This window comes from Pan paniscus, chromosome 3 (genome assembly GCF_029289425.2).
Source record: "Pan paniscus chromosome 3, NHGRI_mPanPan1-v2.0_pri, whole genome shotgun sequence".
Lineage (NCBI taxonomy): Eukaryota > Metazoa > Chordata > Mammalia > Primates > Hominidae > Pan > Pan paniscus.
In genome coordinates, this window is record NC_073252.2 from 178,201,042 (window position 1) to 178,217,076 (window position 16,035).

The following is a 16,035-nucleotide window of genomic DNA, read 5'->3' on the forward strand; positions in this document are numbered from 1 at the left end:
ATAGGCCTGTTCCTTATAACATGATTAACAGTAGGATAGTAGCGTAAATAATATTAGTGCTTATAAGTGAACTGTGATTTTTGGTTCTGGCTTGAACTAATGCTAGTTTTTCATAAGCCTTGCTATTGTAGAAAAAGAAGAATCTCCATTTCCCTTTTATTCTATCAACTTTTTTTTTTTTTTTTATCATGACAAGCAACAGAGGTGAAGCCTATGGTCCAGAAGCATTTGATGAGGGAGTGGGGAAGATCTTTCTAATTTACAGGATTTTACAAAAGAATTTGGCATATTCCCAAATTGAAGAACCAAGCATATTAAAACTAAACATTTTCCCATAAACTATGAAACTTTTCATTGTGATGGATCCTCATTATGTCCCAGCATGCAAATATTTCTTTTGTACTGTGCAAATAGCAATAGTCTTAAAATTTATGCATATATAATGAATGGAACTACTACAGTAGCAGGTCACTCCCCTGCAAAGTGACTAAAAGTGATGCATATTCTGTAAGGAGATTTATTTAAATTTTCTGTCAAGTGAAATGTCTCTGGTGTTTTGTTCTTCAATATAATGGGATTCATTTTTGCAGAATTCTTACAGGTACACAAGTGTAGCTATAGCAACATGAGGGTGAGCACTTTGTTTCCTAAAGCACACGTCTCCGTGTAACTAGGCAGAGGCATATTTCTTCAGGTATGTTGCCCTATGCATCTGAAATAAGGAACCAGTTTTCAGTCTCAATTTCACTCTCCTTAAATTAGAATATAACTATCATTTTAATGTGGAAAATTTGTCAAATTACCATAGTGCTGCGAAAGAATCTTCTATATTTGGCTGTCTCTTCCTCCGTTTTTTTAATACTAAGTGAGCATATACTTGGATCTGTAAATAACTGAGTACATAAAGTCGCTGAACACTAGGGCAGAGCACTGCTGAATCCAAAGTGCTAAGAGCTTATTTTCTTGTCATTTGATATCTTCGTTCAAATGTAAAACATTTTTCACAACCAAAATTTCAAAACAAATTATGTAATAAATTGTCTTTGTTTACTGAAAAATATAAGCAAAAGAAAGCCAGCTGAATTGTGGAATGTATAGCATTAAGGAAGAAGAAAGTTATGAGATAGTGTAGAACAGTCACCATGCCAGGTAGCCCATTTTTATTCTGTTTCTGCCAGAAACCACTTAGCTTCTTAGAAATGAAGAACCTGGTGCAGAGTGGCTCATGCCTATAATCCCAACATTTTGGGGGGTCAAAGTGGGCAGATTGCTTGAGCCCAGAAGTTTGAGACCAGCCTGGCCAACATGGCAAAACCCTGTCTCTATCAAAAAAACAAACAAACAAACAAAAAATTGCCTGGCATGGTGGCACGCACCTGTAGTCTCAGCTACTTGGGAGACTGAGGTAGGGGAATCATCTGAGCATGGGACGTCAAGGCTGCATGAAGAGCTGTGACTGCACCACCAAACTCCAGCCTGGGTGACAGAGTGAGACCCTATCAAAAAAAAAAAATAAAGAAAGAAAGAAAAGAAAAGAAAAGAAAAGAAATGAAGACTCATGATTTGAGCATGTAGAGAGATGGGAATGGAACAGGTGACACTAATTTATTCTTTGCCTTCTTTGCAACTTTGGTACTTTAGACGGTAGCTGATTTTCAAGAGTGATGTGGGATTTCAAGAGTTATAGAGGATTTTGCAATTAACTATTAGGTAGACATAGACCTTTATTATATGTTTCATTTTTCGATGCTCCAGAGGCTCTATATCTCTGTGTCTGCAAACTAAATGCATATGAGCACATACTTTTGGCCTCTGATAGTTTGCATGGACCCTCTTGTTTGACAGTGTAAAACTCTGAATCTCCTGCATTCAGGCTGTTACTGCTGATAAGTCTTGTCTAGTTTCTCTCTTTTTTTTTTTCCTGAAATCACTTTTATTAAAAAGAATGCCATATAAAACATGTGTAATTGAATTATGTCAGCTTTCAAATTTACTATTTTTCAACCTTTAACTTAAAGCAAAAAAAAAAAAAATAGATAAATGTTAATATTCAATTAGCTTATGTTTTTGAATTTCTACTTTTATTTTAGATTCAGGGGGTTAATGTGCATGTTTGTTACATGGTTATATTTTGTGATGCTGAGGTTTGGAGTTTCTCTTATTCTACAAAAATGGGACCTTTAAATTTAAAATGCCAGCAGCAACTATCAATGCAATTATGATCTATAGAAAGAAGTTGGAAGATAAATTATACATTTAAAGCAGAATGTATAAAAACACAGATCTGAATTGAAACTACTTGTCTGTTAATCTTTGTTTATTGATTGCATGCATTTGGCCTTATTTGTTTAATAAGTCTTTTCTCATTATAAAGTCAAAGTGTGCTCTAGTCAAAATTTTGAAAATGTAGAAGTGCATAAAAATATTACTCATAAACTTACCCATTAAAACTAGATAATAACGATGCCAACATGTTATTTTAAGATAACAATTCTAAAACATGTCTTACCTTGTACAATCTGTTAAAAAAACTACTTCATAGTTTAAATCAAGAACTCTGTCATATTTACAATGCCCCTTTTGAAAATCTTACTAAACATATTCTTATATTATATTCTTATATTATACTTATATTTAAAAATATTTTACCACTTTTCATTCTAGATATTTAAACATTTAAGATGTGTCAAAGGCAAAATAACAACAAATTAGTTTAAATATCTAATGGTTTTCAGAGGTTCTAGAATCAGGCAACACATCATTTTATAAAATAAAATAAATGTTCAGATGAGCTGAGCCGAGGAGATTGGTTTCATAGGCAGGAAAGGTCTGAAGAAGGCAGAAATGGTGAATAAAAAGCAGATGAATCATTTCAAAGTGACTTCTCTTATGGGGTTAAAATCAGAGAGGACTTCCTTATTATGCTAACAAAGTTCAACTGGACTTTCCCGTTTTTTTTGGAAAACTGGGCAGTTTCAAAATTCAATTTGAGTAGGTGGCACTTAGCATATGTGACTCCATTCTAGTTTGATCTGGTCTGCTGGGGCCTAGGGCAGGAGGCTGGTCCAAAACAATGGCCTCCCATGAACATTCTTTAACAGGTGCTAAAACTCATCTGTATCATTTTGTATTGTATACTATATAATGTTACACTTATTTTTATAATAAATGCAAGAGAATAGTTTTTTCCCTTCTATCTGATTCCATTTGTTTTTTACCCCACTCATAAGCTTCTCTTGGGAAAGAACCAGTTTGACGCCAATGCCCAAACACCTCTGAGTCCACAAAGAAACAGAGAGTACAACCTTCTTTGGCTAGGTTTGAATTATTAAAGAAAAGGTTTAAAAATATTTCTTGCATCTCTCTGTGATATACTGGAAGCCTTCTGCTTCTCTCCATCTTCATAAAAGCTACTATTCAAACTGCTTCTCTTAAATTCACCTAAAGAAGGTATACCTTCACTGTGAGAATGAGTATTAGTCTTCCAAAGTTTGTTTAGCTCCTATTATTATTTCCATTGATTTTACACAAAGATAAAGAAAATAGCTAGAGTTGGCAAGGAGATTAAATGTATAAATATATACAAAAAAAGAAAATTCTGACTGCTTTGTTAATATGTACAAAAAAAGAAAATTCTGACTGTTTGAAAATTCTGACTGCTTTGAAAATATATACAAAAAAAGAAAATTCTGACTGCTTTGAAAATTCTGACTGCTTTAATAGACCGTATAAGATTAAAACCTACATATAACCTCTTCAGATTTTACAGTATTTCTTTCTGATGGATAATTTTAAGGTATAATGTATATAATCACGTGCTACACCATTACAAGGTAAATATCAGAATGTATTATTGCCAGGTAGATATGAAACTGAGACTCACATCTAAATTCAACCAAAGATATTTGTTTCTCAGTGTGTTTGTGCCAAATCAAATATAGTGACATTATCCACAGATGTATAAAGAAGAGACGGTTTTTTCTGCAGCCCATAAATGTGTGGTGAAGCTCCCTCTCCTTTAGACGGCGCAAGTTAGCTGCCAGCTCCCTGCTGCCTAGTCAGTGACGATTTCCTGTTTCCAGTGACTAGAATCCTGCCTGCCTGGAGTTAGAAATGACCAGCACGGTAGGAGGATGGAAGATCTATAATATTAAACTTCTATGTGTTTTTTCTACCTACGCCTTGCTTTCATATCCAACTGGGATTTCTGGCCCCAAGTTTCACTTATTTATCCACGAAAGGCAATATCAAGCAGAGACTGGGTTTATGCTACTGAAACTTAACATTTCATACAGGTAATTTATGAAAGTATATCAACCCCGGAAGAGGATTTTTGAACTTCAGAATTCCCTAATAATTTTGCTCCTGAAAGAAATTTGCTCTTGGCTTTCAGAATTTAGAGAATATAGTTGCAGATATCAATTTAATTCGGTATTTGAGTGCCTACTACATGCAAAACATTTTGCTAGATTTCTTGAAGGATGCATGAAATAAGCTTATATTCATTATATGGTCATTACTTTAAACTAATAACTAATTTTTTTTTAGCATTTGCTCTCCCAGGCGTTGTACTTATATTCAACATTTCATTTAATAAATTCTCATAATAATATTTTGTGATAGACACCTTTACTATTCCTAAGTATAAAAAGGAGACAAAAAGGCTAAATAACTTGCCAGATATCATACCTTATTATATTAAAGGTGTTCAGTAAGGTGTATGTAGATATTAAAATCATCCTGCCTTCAAGGTTTTAGCGATCAAGTAGGAAAGACAAGAATAAAGAGAAAAAAATAAAGTATAGGTACAGCAAATGCCATAAGAAATGAGAAAAATGCTATGGAAACACTGATATGGGGGCAGTTAGCTTGGTCTGAAAAACAAGAGGCTGAGGAAAGTTCTAGAGAAAGAAAGCCATCTTTTAAGCCTGACTTTGACGTATGAATAGAACTTCCATAGCTAAGACAGTTATGGCTGGGCAGAGTGGCTCATTCCTGTAATCCCAGCACTTTGGGAGTCCGTGGCAGGTGGATCACTTGAGGTCAGGTGCTTGAGACCAGCCTGGCCAACATAGTGAAACCCCTTCTCTACCAAAAAATACAAAAATTAGCCGGGCATGGTGGCGCATGCCTGTAGTCCCAGCTGCTCGGGGGGCTGAGGTGGGAGGATTGCTTGAGCCCATTGAGGTGGGAGGTTGCAGTGAGCCAAGACAGTGCCACTGCACTCCAGCCTGGGCAACAGAGTGAGACTCTGTCTCAAAAAAAAAAAAAAAAAAAAAAAAAAAAAAGACAAAGTCAGGAAGGAAAGAAAGGGCAAAGCCGAAAGGCATTGCAAACTATGAGAATAGCAGGAACAAAGAGGTTGGGAAGTACAAATTATACATGGCCCCTACCTGAATAGTTCAGTAGGCAGGTATGGATCTGCAGAGGAGGATGAGGCTATACAAATATTTTTGTTGAATGGTTTTGGATGCACTGAATGCCAAGTCAAAGCGTAAGCGATGACTTTTAGAACGGCTCTTTTGTTATTCAGTTGTGTGTGTCTCAATAACCACAGTAAACATTATCAAAACTAACACATGACAGGGTACTTACTTTTCAGAAACCTTTTTCCACTATTTTAGGGAATTCTCTGCTAAAGAAAAGAAATCGTAGGCAGGTAAGTGAGAGAGAGTTCTTAGGACTTCAATGGAGTGGTAGCTTCTGGAATAGGAGTGAGGCATTCCTGATATTCCAAAAGTTAGGAAACTCAGGACAATTATGTATGACGTTAAATTGTTTTCCATTTTGAATTTACACTCCAAAATTTTAGACTGGAAAACTCATTTGTTTCTCACAGATATCGCTTCCTCCATTTTCATCCTGTTGTCCATAGCTAAAACTATGGCCCTATGCTTAGGATTAGAGAAGAATCCTTATCTTTCAAACTGCTTTTTAAAATTAAACAAATGAAATTTTGATTCCTCATTTCACAGATACATTATTCAAACAAAATTCAAAGCTAATATTAGGATATAGATTACTTGTAAATAATCAATACCTATTCAACATTATTTGACACTAAAGATTGATAAATATTTGTAAATATGAAGCTTTTCAGAACCTTGAAACATGGCCTAAATTGCAGTTGATCTTGCCATTATCCTTTAAGTGATCTTCATCATTTATTTTATAATCATTTTTATTGCTTTGTTTTATATTTCCTGAAGGAGAATTAAAGTTGTTATTTCAAAACAAGGAAGAAATTATTTATAGTGCTTTATTTGCTACACATGAAAATATTTACTCTAAATATAATATTTAAGGCTAAAATGTTGGATTTGAATTCTTGAGTTTTTAAGCTATGTTCTTATCATTATCAACTGAAGGTTGTATACATGAGCAATATATTAAAAATATTTTGTCAATATATTTCTATAGTTAGAAATATATATTGATCATAGATTCTCTTGGATTTGCAATAGGATTACATGCAGATAAACACATTATAAGTTGAAAATAGCATAAATCAAAAGTACATTTCAGCAACCTCATTGTAACCAAGGAGGATACTGAATGCATATAGCTTCCACATTGTCAAAAAGTCAAAAAAAAAAAATAATAAGTCAAACCATTGTAAATTAAGGACCCTCTTTATAAATTTTTCTTTTGATAACTGAGAATAGAGTAAAATACCATGAGTTTATTATTTACTTATAAGATTTTAAATATTTTAATCTTGGATTTATATTCCATTTGAACTCCTGCAGATATGCTGGTGGTAATATAATTTTTTAAAAAAACTCTTATTGTAAAGAAACCTCATTAGTAGTTTAGGCGTTTTCGACATCCTGTAGGTGGCCATTTTCCACATTCTATTTTCCTCAGGAAAATAAATTATGAATCATTTAGTAAATTGAAATTACAAGGAAATGGGAAGCTAATACAGGAAAATAACCAGATGTAGCTTTAGGACCTTTCTTGGATGTGCTCAAGAAGAGTGACCTTAGACAATTATTTGAAAGACTGCTTCCTGCTCATCTTTTACTCGCAGGTCTTACTCCTGTCAAAGAACAAAATTTCAACAAATTGAGTTTTTAAAGATCTAATTGGCTTTTATTAGTGATTCATGAACTGAGCAGCATCCAGTCGACAAAGTACACAGGAGCTCCTCTGCATCTGATAGAAAAGTCAGTTTGTGTAAGGCAGCTGGAGCAGGAATAAGGGAACAGCCTAGTGCACAAAGTGGACTGGTCAGTATCAGGTTACTTCACGTTACTTTCCTTGCAGGGGTTAAAGCACAGGAAGCCCTTACCATAGCAGCTCAGGCTGACTGGACCCCTTCAGATTGGTTGCTGTGAGTCTCCTGGTTTTTATTTTTCCATGAAACCAGCCTACAGGGAAATCTGACTTTCACCTCTCCCCTGATTTCTTAGAAGGTCACATCTTACAAGTAAACAGCTTGGTTTTGGTTTGGTGACATGGGACCTTAGCCTGAGTGACTCCATTTTGGGTTGGTCTGTTAGGGTGTAGTACAGCACAGTCCAAATCAATGGCTTCCCATAGATTTTCTTAACACTTGTTCACTCAGTATTTATCAGACACTGTTGTTGCATTTCTTGTGGTTCCCTGAAAGACTTGATAGATGAATCTCTGCTCCATTTTGCCTTTTTCCTCCTCAGAGTACTTTGTACACACTTCTGTTAGAATGCGCATCCCTAACACTTGCTGTATTTAATTTTAATTGGTAAATATCTGTCGCTCCCATCAGTCTGTGTGGCCCCCCGGAGAGTTGCAGCTGTCATACGTTCATTTTTGTATTGTCATGTATCCATTTTTTATTTACCACCCTCCATGGAGGGAGGTAGAAGTTGTAGGCAACTTTGACTTAAAATATCAAACAAAATGTAACATGAAAGGAATCGTGAAGTTTAGGTTGGTTAATGTCAGATCAACAATATTGGGTGTACAAATGAAGATATTTGAGAAAAAGAGCAAAATTCCAGTCTCACATTAGCAGGGAGAAATGTGTTTTTTGAATGTGTTTTAAATGTCACCATGTAGGTGACTAGGCTAGGAACTAGACCTGCTGCAATGTTATTCAAATATTGGAAGGTAACTGCTCCTGAGATACTACTTGATTTTACTTAAATCACCTGTCTGAGCATAGCGACTGAGTAGGTAGGATTTGATGGATTGGTTTATTATGGTTAAATTGAGCATGGAACAATCTAAATTGATCATTAAAAAGACAAAATCCAGAGCCATCATGCTGTGGCTGTTTGAATTAGGTGTTATATCCACGGCCAAAACAGGAGGAGGAGAAAAAAGTATAGATTTAAAAAAAAAACATTTCAGAGCAACATTTTCAACATATCATTGTTAGAAAACGCTACATGAAGACATTTTCAATGACCAGATAAAAACCAAGTGTGGCAACTGACAGCATACATTATCCTTTAAAACATTTCCGACTACATTACGTTTCCTTTTCATTTTGTGTTTGTCATAAATCTGCTGTTGGGGAATTTTTTTAAAGTTGTTTCTGAGTTTATGTTAAGCATTTCTTGTTATGTGGTACACTTTGCTGTATACCCTTCACTTAGGAACTTTTCTACTTTTAGCCATATATCTCTTCCTATAAACCATACTGATGTGATTTTTGTTTTAGATTTGCAACTCATACTTTCCTTCTAGGAGATGTATTTTGCTAAATGTAGCTCAGTTTTCATTGCTTGAACTAGACTAGGACTAACACTTTTCCTTTTTTACTTAAGCGACATTAAATAGATAATATTTATCTATGTGTGAGGTCTCAATTTTCTATGTAGTATTGTGAGTTTTAGGAGAACCTGAGGGAATTAAGCTTTGGAAACAGTCCTTTATGATCTTTTGTGATCCTATACATATTGATAAGAAGGAGAGTTAGGAATTGTATATATCAGTCCTCTTTATTCCTCTTTAAAAATTAGAATAATCTTATTGCTTTATTACCAAAGCTCTATTGTTTTAACTTTAAAACATAGGAAAGGCATAGCGTAAGAAAAAAATAAAATTAAAAGCAATTGATACACTACCTCAACATCTAGGACTAATCACTACTTACATTTTTGTGAACACTCTTATGGTATTTTGTTTTTGTATGAATGAAAGTTTTTTCTGGCTTCTTTTGGTGGTGGTTCTTAGGTTATTCTGTGTATTTAGATTTTAATCTACTCTTTTGGTTTAATCTGTATTTACCTATTTTCAATAGCTACATAATATTGCCTTATAATATGAATATACCATAACATATTTAACCAATTTTCTGCTGTTTAACTTTTAAGTTGCTTTCCATTTTTCTGTACTGTCATCAATACTTTGATAATGAACAATCATCTTGTTAAATTTTGAACAATGCCATGAATGTTTCTCAGAATTTACTATTTTTAGAACTGAAATTGCCCAGTAGAAGAAAGGATTTTCTCTACACATTCAAATACAGAATCCATTTCTTTTAAAATTTGTCTTATAAGCCTGACAATAAGGCTTTTGGCTTTTGTCTTATATGTCTTATAAGGCTGACAATAAGGAAACTACTTCTTAAGATCTTTTGAAAAATATTTCACAATACAACAAGATACTGCACTTTAATAGGCCGCTTTCACCTGTTAGTATATTCTAGGCATTCACATAACATCAGATAAATAAACGTGGGAAATCAACATAAAGAGAAGTTCTTTTTAATTTTCTTTTTTTGGAAATAGCCATAAAATACTAATATAAATGTTACTTATTTATGTACTTATTAAGACTGACAGCCTAGGTACCAAGCTAATTATGGTCTGTAGTCACAGGACATGTTTTATGCATTTCTTCTGCATTTGAAAAGCTGCAAAACAGGTTTTGCACCTTAATGAAGAGAAGCTCAGTATCCTCCCAGCTCCTCTGTTTTGGAGGACACAGAATTGTTTTCACATGGTGGCTGTAAATGAACAGTTCTTTCCAGTGTTGTAGTATGCTGTGCCCAAGAAAATCTCAGTGATCCCATTGTTTAATATCTCTAAATAAAGCTACTCAGAATTAGATAAATGGGATGTACAAGTGACAAAGTGGGATAATTTGCTTACTATTTTGAAGTGGGAACAAATACATTTGTTGTCTAAATATAGTTATGTCTAATGTATTCAAATAAATTAAAATTATGAAATGAAGTGTTCATTAGAAAGTGCAATAAACTGTTGCCTTTTCTTGCTCAATGTTATGATGGCCAGAAGGCCTAATTAAGTCTGGTAGTGGTGGCCTCACAGGCAGGATTGTCTTAGAGAGGATAAACCTCATTAAAGAAAAAGCTAAGACTCCTTAGCTTTTAAACTGCTACTCAGACCTAATTCCTCTTAGATAAGGCCATATTTATGATAGAGAGTAAAAATGTTTACCTTATACTCATATTTAATTAGCCTAATGGTTTTTATATCAATGCTGTTTATTTCTTATATTTTTAGGCAGAGAAATGTCCATAGAGCCTTATTCTTTATTACCTTGAATTGTTTTCACTTATGATAAAAGAAGTTCCTCTCCTGCTAACGCCCTTAGTGATTGCATTTATTAAACAGTCGTTGGCAGAGAACTTAAGGATGTGCAAACTATTTACGTAAAATATAACCTCTACATTCTATTAATCTATATACTTATTATCTTCTTAAAAATGAATCAAATAGGTTCCCTGCAGCCCCATTATTATGATCGTTTATCTTTAACATAACCATTTTTTTCTCCAGCGAGTGTTTTTTATTAATAAATGTGTGCTTTCTAATAAACTCGACTTTCTTGCATAGCTGGTAGGTAAGCATCAACAGGCCACCTCTTTGCCAGTACAGCACCCATTTTCCCAATGAGTAGTGTTTTCCATCTGGTCATGGGTCTCAAAAGTTAATGCCCAGAGGCAGGGCACAGTGGCTCTCGCCTGTAATCCCACCACTTTGGGAGGCTGAGGTGGGCTGATCATTTGAGCCCAGGAGTTCCAGACTATCCTGGGCAACATGGTGAAAACCCATCTCTACAAAAAATATGAAAATTCAACTGGGCATGATGGCACGCACCTGTAGTCCCTGCTACTCAGGAGAATGAGGTGGGAGGCTGGCTTGAGCCCAGGAGTTTGAGGCTGCAGTGAGCCGAGATCACGCCATTGCACTCCAGCCTGGGCAACAGAGCCAGACCCGGTCTCAGAAAACAAAAACCAAAACCAAAACAAAAAAAAACTTAATTCCCAGAGACAAAGCAGGGGAATCATACAAATAAGCAAGGTGAACCTGGGCCTCACAATAATGCAGGGTAGTCAGTGTGGAATGGTTCCCTAGAAAGGCTTTCCATGCCAATTTCTTAAACTTTGTGCAGCCCAGGTACACACATGTTCAAGCTGGGTCTCAGTAGCAATTCCCGTTTGCAAGACTTTGCTCTACTTCCTTCCTGATTCCCAGATTACCCTTACCTAGGCGTACTGATGTATCTTGATGTCTTTTCATTCCTTGGAACGTCCTGAGGGCTGTCCATATGCATACCTAGCATTTCCAAATCTGACCACATGGCGGTGAAAATATCCTCATATTATTTTCGTAATCCCGGCACTTTGGGAGGCCGAGGCGGGTGGATCACTTGTTCGTGACCAGCCTGGCCAACAAGGTGAAATCCCGTCTCTACCAAAAATACAAAAATTAGCTGGGTGTGGTGGCTCACGCCTGTAATCCCAGCTACTCCGGAGGCTGGGGCAGGGGAATTGCTGGAACCCCAGAGGCGGAGGTTGCAGTGAGCTGAGATGTCGCCACTACACTCCAGCCTCAGTGACAGAGTGAGACTCCTTCTCAAAAAATAACAATAATTAAAAATATTCATTTATTCTCTGAGTTACTTCTTTGTGACTCTCAGCATACTTTTATTTCCATAAACTTCAAAAGGTTGCACAGCATCTTTAATATAATTATAAAACCTTTCACTATTACATGAGAAGTACTTTTTAAGGTTGTATTCATTATTTGTGAACTTCTGAATTTTATTGTACATTTGGCATTCTCAGTTTTATGAGAATCCTGTTAGCTTTGCTGAGGCAAAACCATGCTGCTTATGTCCTTTTTGTACTAAACCACATTATCTTCCTTTACTCTGGTAGTTGACCGTGCAAAATATAGTTCTAATTCCCTGTATATTTAATCCAGAATGTATCTTATTTTCTTGGTTGTTTCCCCTAAAACATTTTTCTTCTTTTTTTTTTTTTTTGTGGTTTGTGTTTTTCGAGATGGAGTCTCGTTCTGTTGCCCAGCCTGGAGTGCAGTGGAATGATCTCAGCTCACTTCAACCTCCACCTCCCGGGTTCAAGCGATTCTCTTGCCTCAGCCTCCCCAGTAGCTGGGACTACAGGTGCACGCCAACACACTTGGCTAATTTTTGTATTTTTATTAGAGATGGAGTTTCACCATTGTTGGCCAGGCTGGTCTTGAACTCCTGACCTCAAGTGATCCACCCACCTCGGCCTCCCAGCATGCTAGGATTACAGGAGTGAGCTACAATGCCTGGTCTCTTCTCCCATTTTTGTATACCCAATATCTACCTAACAAATGCCTGAATTTTCTCCTAGTTCTACATTGATACGCAGCAGATCTTGAAGAACTTAAGACAATTTATGAACAAAAAGGTTAGCAGATCCTGCTAGAGATGGTTTATTTATAATGTGAGCTTATGCTGTATTTACTGCAGGATTCAGATGTACACCTATTTCTGGAAGACAACTCTTTATCTACACCCCCACCATGCTCTCAGACTCAGCCCTGGACTCTTTTATTCTCATGATTTTTTTGTGTGAAATAAATGCTGGTTTGTGAGCAAGAGAAACACAGATAGACTTGAAAGGGCAAGTTCTACCGATGATATGGTGACTATTGCTCAGCTCAACCACCAGCTCATCCCATTTCTCAGGAAAGAGTGAACTGCAAGGAAAAATGAAAGAACAAACATGGAAGAGTTCATTTCGCTGATGCACTGTGAGACCTTTAGGGTAATATTTCTTTGGTGTTCATCCCATAATAAAACATGAAGAGAAGAGCATCATTTACCTGATGAAATGTGGCATGGCTTCCATAGACTGAGGCCTCCAGAAAATCCAATCTGACATAATCACATGATGGTGCTGCCCTGTTATTGCAGCTTTAGGTGGGTGAGAGGCAGTATTGCAAGGGAAATTCTGGGAACCTCCCATAAAGGAATCCTTAGTTCCCTCGGACTACCAGGACAAATTGACACAAATTTGTCAGCTTAAAATAACAGACATGTATTCTCCCACAGTTCTTGATAACAAAGACTACACTTAAGGTTTCATGAGGATTAATTATTTCTTGGGGGCTCAGAGAGAGAATCTATGCTTCTCTTCCAGCTTCTAGTGTTCGCCAGCAATTCTTGGCAGTTCCTTAGTTTGTGGATAAAGCACTCCAGGCTCTGCCTCCATTTCCACATGGCTTTCTGTTGTGTGTGTCTCTGTGTCTGTCTCTGCTTCCCCTTCTTATAATAACAACACACATTGGATCAGGGGCCTGTAGTCCAGTATGACTTCAACTTGATTACATCTGCAAAGACCCTGTTTCCAAATAAAGTCACATTCACATGTGCCAGGCGTTAGGGCTTCAATGTATCTTTTTCAAGGAATCCCATTCTTAAGCCGCGATGTTGATTGTATCTTTCACTGTTTAGAAAGCAGTAGAGTCCACTGCGGCAAACATCCTCTGGGGACAAATGATAAATGCCATGTAGCAACTGGAAAAAAAAGAAAAGGAAAGAAAATCTTCCCTTCTCTCTCTTTTTGTTTCCAGACTTGAATCTCTAAGGAAGATTCTGATTAAGATTTTTGGGAGCTGATATATTATGTTGAACCATATAAAACTGCTGTTTTGTGAAGCTAAAAAGTTTTCATATAGACAGTTTCTTGTTATTCAACCTAACAGCAAGTAAACTAAGAAGCAGAAAATTATTACAGATTTAGAATGTGACCATTTTTATGACCCCAGATTGACATTCTTACATTGCAAAAAATAGAGGACTGAGTGACATGAGGTAAATGACTGCTTTTTAACCTGAAAAACAAGTTTAAATATAGTCCATGATGGAACTTCCCCATATATGACATTTTAAAGATTTATAGACAAAATTAAGTCATGTATATTTGATAGCTGTTTCAAAACTGATTCTATTAGACAACACACTTTTGCCTCTCTGAGTTAGGCCTGATGTGAATAGATGCATTTTTGACAGTATATTTTTTTTCTCTAAAATGACCAAGAGTAAAAGCAAGGTGAGTGAAAGGATTTAAAATCCTATATAAGACTGTGAATTAACTTCAAACCTCTTTAGTGATAAGCTACATATCATTCTATTTATTTACCCTTAGGATTTGCATAGTGATTTTTTTCCTCTCAACATTTATCTAAATTGAGTAGCATCAAATTTATTTCTGATCGCTTTTCCAATTTTTGAAAGTAATTTATATTCTAATACTATTTTATAGGGGACTGGCTAGCCCAAACACTGTCCCTCTGGATTTGCATTGATATTGTTTTGGAATTTGTAATGTCATCTTATAGACTTGACTTGATTTGATTGAATTAATTTACTCCTAGATCTCACTACACTGCTGTTTCTAGCAGCTTAAAATGTATCACCAAAAATATTTTCATATACTAACTTAGGTTATATGGGAGGATTCACTCATGAAATAGTCAACGTAGCCAAAACCTGTTTTTGAAAAATATTCCTTTGATGTCGTTACTTTGTTTTATCAGTTTAGTGAACAAACCTTCATGCAAAATTCACTGAAAAGCAATTGACAAGATGGTAACTGAGCAAAATATGGGTTACGCTGATATTCAGATTTGATTCTTGATTTTGATTGTGCATACTTTTGACAGTTGTTTAAAACTTCCTAAGAAGATGGGACCTAGAAAACAAAAGTAAAACAAACAATAGAGACATGGTAGAAAAAGTCAGGACTGAAATTCTGCAACTATGAGAATATGTCATCCTATATGTTAAATAAGCATAGAGTTCAAACATATTTTGAGCAAAAAAATTGCCTTACGTTTCTACTAAAAATTGAAACTACCAATTATCCGTTAACATTTAGGTGTTTCAAAAAAAAGCAAAACAAACTGAAATGTTTTGTTGAGAGTGTTCAGTGATAACCCGCTGCTTACTCTGTGCATTTAAATAAATTTATATTTTATTGCTCCTTCAGTTGCACATTCCAGCAGCTTGACTTTGAAGTGTGTTACCAGGAGCAAGGATTTTCATTAGGAAGTGCCTGGAGGCGACATACAGTGATAGTCATAAATAAGATAAGCTGTGTGATTCTGACCTCAGCAGACCACTGTGGACAAACGTATCTTTAGCCACAGTTATTTTTTCTTTTCATCTGATGCTGGTCTCTCTGCATATTTTTAGTAAAATGATTGAGCAAGGGCAGAACTGTTTTTCTGATTGACAAGTTAGACAATATTCAAAGCTGAAGTTCATTTAAGGGGCTGTCTGTGCATCTCTTTTGAAAGATTAGACAGTGGACTCAGGACTTTTTTTCTCAGAGTTTGTATCCTTAGGTTAGATTGCAGAGTAAATGACAAGCTTTGCTTATGTGCTATGTCTTTATAGCAGTATCTACAAAATCATTTAAATGTGCACATAACAGGGACATTAATTTCCCCAGTGAGAAATTACAAATCACTAGGACCATTTAATTAGATCCTTGGTTTTGAAATAGTATCTGTTGCAACACTGAGGGGAATTTCTATAAAAATTATTTGATGGAATTTTCAAAATACCATATGCAAAAGGCAGATTAAATGGGGGAAATAGAGATGAAATAATGTATCTTTCACTTTCTAGGGAAAAAGCCATCATCACACTTCTCAGTTTGGTAGCAATAAGAGGTTAACACCTTTGTGATACGAAAACGCCTACATTAACAATGCTGAAAACCAGATTGACTAATAAGTTGTTACTCCGGAGGAAACAACCTGTTATTACCAGAATTGAAGTGCTTCA

General features: G+C 35.7%; 1 protein-coding gene across 1 annotated transcript in view; it reads left to right on the top strand.

The window, feature by feature from the left end:
* TENM3 (teneurin transmembrane protein 3) overlaps positions 1–16,035 on the top strand; it is a 2,735,422-nt gene that overhangs the window by 386,934 nt on the left and 2,332,453 nt on the right. The window lies entirely within an intron of this gene.